Genomic DNA, 6,230 nt, shown 5'->3' on the forward strand with positions numbered 1-6,230 from the left:
GAGGTCGCAAATTCAAATATATACATTTAGTTTAGTTTGTAACATTATTAGGTGTTTCTCACAACATCTAAACAATAAATTGAAATCTATATTTTATTTAGGAGATACTTGTTTTTTCCCTATATTTTTCTTTATATAGCTGAAATTTTAGTTTGCTATTTAGTCAAATTTGTCTCTCATGAAGAATACAAGATAGTTCCATATATATATATAGACAAAAAATACATGGCTAATATCATTAACTATGAAAGAGCTTTTCTTTTCTTCCTCATTCATTAATTATCGTAAAGAAAAAAAAAATTGCACTAATAAAATTTAATTTTATAATTATATATTTTTGTCAATAATATTTGAAGTGATGTTACAAAAGATTATAAGATATTTGAAAAAACATTTAATAGGATAAAAATAGATGTGTGGATGAGGTATGATGTAAGATGCAAGAGAGGGAATATAGGACCTATCCTTAACCCAAATTCTCAAAAGGAAAGGAAAGATTGAAATGGATTAATCACAAAGAAGTGATCAATCCATCAATGAATCAAACAATGGAGAATATGAAGAAAGGAGGAAATCCTATAATCTACTATAACAAGTATGTACTTGAAATCTTGAATGAATAGATGACAAATTTACTAACCTCAAAATAGAGGAAGACTGGAAAATGCTAATTTATGATGTCTATGCATTGTTTCAGGGAATTTTGCAACCTGTTCCAGACTAGAAATGTCGAGATAGAGAAAACCTAGAAAACTTTTGTCCTTCTGAGGTCAAGTCAACTTTGACCTAGTTAGCAGGGAACAATCTTAGCCCAAGGCACAATCTTACCCCTCACTGAAGGTCATCTCTGACCTAAACAACTCCAACAAAAATTTTGTTCGCGGATCTTGGAAGTTCATTGAAAAGTGTATCCAAAATCTAAACTTTAATTCATTGTCTTGTACCTATATCTGCAAGAAAAATGGTTTTTTTGTTTGGATGGGGGGTTTTGCCTTGGTCAAACTCTAGTTTGGAATCAACTTTGAAATGTAATTTAAATTGCAATATGTATAAACAAAGTAAATGGAACTATTCACCTTACTTATGTTGAAATTCTTGTGGAAGATTTGAATCCTTGAATCCACAAGTATGGATGCTCCAAATGAATGTAGAATTGTGTGTAGGATGTCTCAAATCAATGGCATTAGATCCTCAACACAAATCTTGAATGGATCTTAGCATTGTAAGAGGCTTGAATGAATGTGAATGGAGAAATCTTCAACAAGAGGGCTCTCTAGAGATTGAATTCTTCAACAGCTAGCAATGGATCTCCTTGATGAATTGGATCTTGAAAGCTTGAATACTTGATCATGAAAGTGCATTGTTTGATATCATAATGTGCATTTGCATAATGTCCGTTATGTTTCTTCTCATAGAAAATGAGAAGAGGAGGCTTCCTTATATAGTGATCTAGAGGACAAACTTCTAAAGAGGTTGACATTGGAGAATTAAATCCCAATTAACCTTAACCCCTAGAAATGGACCTAGATTAAATGCAATTTAAGAGTTTACCATTCCAAAACCTGAAACGACCAACCTAGAAGTGGGAAAATAAAACTTTTCGAAGCTCGATATTGCGAAACCTTCGAAACTTGAAATTTGGACCTGGGGTCAGGGTTGAGGTCGACTCTTCCCTATGTTAGAGTTGAGGTTGTCCTTGACCTAGGTTAGGGTCAAGGTCATCCTTGACCCTTCAGGTTGTCATTGACCCAGAAAGTCAAAATCTTCAATTTCTCAGAGAAAGTTGTAGAAAGAGGCTAGAAATAGGGGCAGAAAACTAGAATAGGGGATAAACAACCAAATCCATGCAAAGACCTATTCAAGACACTTGACATGACCCCAAACCATTTAATCCGAGGGATAAACACTCTTATCATGGAAGTGCTTCCATTTTACGACGATACAAACATATTTTACTGTAAAATTTGTATTAAAAATTATTTTCAATATTAAATAAATTATTACAATCTTGTCCTTAACTATTTTTAAAATCTTGAAATTTTCTAAATTTCTAACAGTTATTTTAGATTGCCTTTGATGGCTCCAAATCCCTCAATAACCAATATTAAACCACTAAGATCATACAATATAAAAAAACTCAAAAGTTGCATTTGTAACGAAAACTTTCAATTAAAACCATTAGCTAGATACCTTTTGATATATTTCATTTATCATCACTTTAATAAGTTACTTTTTATATCCTATTTAACTATTATGTTCTCATTTGAAACAATTGTAGTTTCTATTGAGAAACCATTACAAGTGGTTGAAATGGGATATTTAGCAAATGGATAAAAAATAACTATTGAAATTTATTATTTAATCTATACGCACATCTTTACTTAGATAAATAAATATTATAACATTATATATTTATATTTTTCATGTATTTCGAAGTCTAGATCATATATATATAAGTCTATTTTTTTTATAGTATATGTATGTGGCTACTTTTATACACCTATCTTCTAGTATACCTCAAACTCAATCGATTCATGAAGAAATATTAATTCTATTAGTTATAATAATTTATATTGTTAATATTATTTACTAAGCAATTTTAAGTCCTCATTAGTTTTTGTACACACCTAAAAAGTATCTTGTTTTCTATAGTAGTTTGAATTTCTCATTTGGTTTTCATATCCATCTAATGAATATAATTACCTATTGATTGTATCTTAATAGATATATTTTCCATTTTTTTGTAAAATTTAGGAATGAAGATGATGGTAAAAGGAAATGTGTGTGTGGGTGTGGGTGTGGGTGTGGGTGTGCGTGCGCATGCACACGCGCACGTTAATGTTCCTAAGATGTGACTTTCCTATGGGAAATTCTATAAATCATAGACCATGGGTACCTAGAGTTGTTTTATATTGCATTCTTAAAATTTCCAAGAAACGCAACTAGAAATATCTTACATAATAACCATAAGAATTCTAAAATATATTTATATAAGACTAAAATATAAAACATATTCATACAACATGTACGAATCAAAAAAGTTTTTGGTTGCACATGATCCAGTTAGATATCTGAAAAAAGATTGTTATTGAAAGGTGCCCTAAATGGACTTTAACTTTGAGCATGGCATGTTTCCCTTGTTGGAAATTTAGATAAGAGGTAATTACGAAAATTAATTGAGGTTGTCATTTATGGAAAAATATCACTTGTATAAAGTCAATATATTATGGAGATACAGTTTTGGTTTAATATCTTAGAAAATTGGCTAAGTATCATAGAGTTTAATTGTTAGCATAGACACAATTTTTCCTTGCAAAGATGATAGACAATAAATTAGCATGTGCACACTTAAGGGAAGCAAGAATGAGGAATGATGATCATGCATGCAAGAGTGTGAGTCTTGATGAGTAGTACATATAGAGATATGGATGATTTAGTGATTGCATGTATGCACAGGTAGAATATGAAAGAGTTAAGGAAAGATATATTTTAATTTAAGGAATTTTTTTATTTAGAAACAAAATTACTTAACTAATTAGGGACAACATCCTAGATGTTAACCCTAAGTGAGATAAGTATGATTTTGTATTTTGGGGCATGTGTGAAGACATAGGATTCGACAAAATGAAATAACTTGGTATAAAGTAAAGAACTTTGGATGTGAAGTTGTGTGAAGATTTTTTAATTACTATGTATGTATTTTGTGATGTGAACTTGATGCTAGATAAGAGAAAGATAAGTGTATGCAAAGTTTTGTATAGTGAGCTTCAAAGGAAAAATCTGATATAGAAGATATCAATGTTGTCAAAGGTTTTTATATCTATACCTTTGTAGGCAGAATATTATTGTATATTGCATACATTTGGTAAGTGGGCTCATCTTGCATATATTTTGAAGTTGTAATAACAACTCCTAATAGGGTTGAGACTTCTAACAAGGCTTAGTCCACTATGAGAATGCAAATATGAAATCCAAGATTACCAAGGTGACATTTGAACTTGAATCTTTATAGCTAAAATATGAAGAACTTGAGATCTAAAATGCTATCATGAAAGGAGAACTTACATAGATAAAGAAACATCTTGAGAAGTTGTATTCAAGTAGTGAAAATCTTAATGAGAAGATCATGGCTCAATGACCTAGTTATGATAAGATTGGTATTGGTTACTATGACGGTGAATCATCTAATAGATTGAAACTTACTGAGGAACCAAATCTTGTGATCCAACAACCTGAAAAATAACAAGATGATCTTAACAAGGTTGAGTCTAATCAATCTGAAGATGTACCTAAACATTTTGAACCACCTAAAGTAGTGAGGAGGAAATTGACTCAAAAATTATTTGGATGCAATGAAATTTGGCATATGAAGAAGGACTATATGGGTAAGTATACTAATCTTATTTTTGTTTAGTATAATAATTGTTATTCTTATGGACATAGAGCTAGTGAATGTATAAGACCTATATTTAATAATTATATGTATCAAGGTACTAACCTTGCAACTAGTAAACCTATTTTGCCAATAATCTCATAAGGAATAAAATCGTGTGTTAAAAGTGCAAAGAATTCAAATATACTGCTAGAGATTGTATATTATAGATCAATCAGTCTGGACGTAGCTATGGAAACAATGTGATAGCATGTCATATTTGTAACAACATAGAACACAAATAAAGATTTTTTAGAGTGAACAGTATGAGAATGCCAAACAATATGGGGAACAACATGAGAACACGGGTTAGTTTAGAAGAAATGTAAACAATGTTGGAAGAAATGAGAATAACAATGATAGACAAAATGAAAATGTGAAAGAGTATTTAGAAAACTTCAATGAGACATTTGTTTAATCTGAGACACTAGAAAGTACACAAATTTGGGTAGAAAAGAAGATTAGTGACACAACTAAAAATAAGTTGAAGTTAGAAATAGTTACTAACCAACCTCTATCTATTTGAACAATTATATTCATAGAAAATAAAGGGAAGTTAACATAAGAAAATTATTAACCCCTATGTGATTGAATTAAGGTTTGTGCAGTTAATAGAAAGTAGATATGGATGTAAGGAAGCCACACCTAAGAGCACATAAGATCCTGAGTTCAAATGTGAATTCATGAAGAAAAATGAGTTCTCTAGTTATCAGAAACAACTTTTTGAATCCTATGTACTCAAGTGAAATTATTAGAGCTCTTGTTATGTTCAGAATCATCGTGGGCATAGTAAGTGCTTGGAGTCTCATAGTAAATTAGGGCATTGAACTGATTCTAGAGAAGCAAAGCATATTTGATTTGAAAATAATGTGAAACAAATTATTAATTAAACATTCTTGATAGTTATTTTTCTCTCTTTTACAAAATCTGATCTGATTATTATGGGTCACTTGCCCTTTTCTCTATACAATTTTTGATCTCCAAATCATCCTCATTGGTAGAGTATTTTTATTTCAAATATTGAGGTAGAAGCTATGTTAAAGTTACAAGTCTTGTTCCACAAGGTTGCTACATTTCTTTGCATTAATAATATATAATTAAATATATTACAAGTTGTTTTTAATTTTAAATAATTTATTAATTCTCTTTTTTTTTAAAAAAATTAATAAATAAATTTTTTTATTTAAAGATAGAAATTGATTTATATAAAATAATTAATTGAAATAATTAAGTTAAATAGAAAATTCATTTAGATAACCTAATTTAAATTTATTTAACACTAATAATTTATTTGATTAAATGATTACAATAAATGTAATTAACTATTTAAATTAAATAAATTATTTAAATAATTAATTTAAATAAAATAACTAATTTAAATAACCTAATTTTAAAATTTAAAATTTATTTATTTATAGCATACAATTAAATTAATTAATTTATAGCATACAATTAAAATAGCATACAATTAATTTATGTATATCAAGGTGGAGTCCAACAAAAACTATAATGGTCAGAACACGTTTAGCCAAACACCTACTTCTCATCCCAGTTGCATTTTATTCACAAACATTTGCAATTCTACAAAACATTTTCTTTTAGACACCTTCTTCATTATCAAAATTAGGGTTCTTAATATAAATAAAAAATACCACTTTAGGGTTCTTAATATAAATAAAAAATACAACTTTATAGAGCTCAGAGTCAGAATCATGCACATATTTTTAAATTTTATTGTGATTAAATATCATATATAATGATTACAGTATATTACAAGTAGGTATTTCATTGCTCAAGA

This window comes from Cupressus sempervirens, chromosome 10, assembly GCF_028749045.1.
Source record: "Cupressus sempervirens isolate cs-2001-9-10 chromosome 10, ASM2874904v1, whole genome shotgun sequence".
NCBI classification, from domain to species: domain Eukaryota; kingdom Viridiplantae; phylum Streptophyta; class Pinopsida; order Cupressales; family Cupressaceae; genus Cupressus; species Cupressus sempervirens.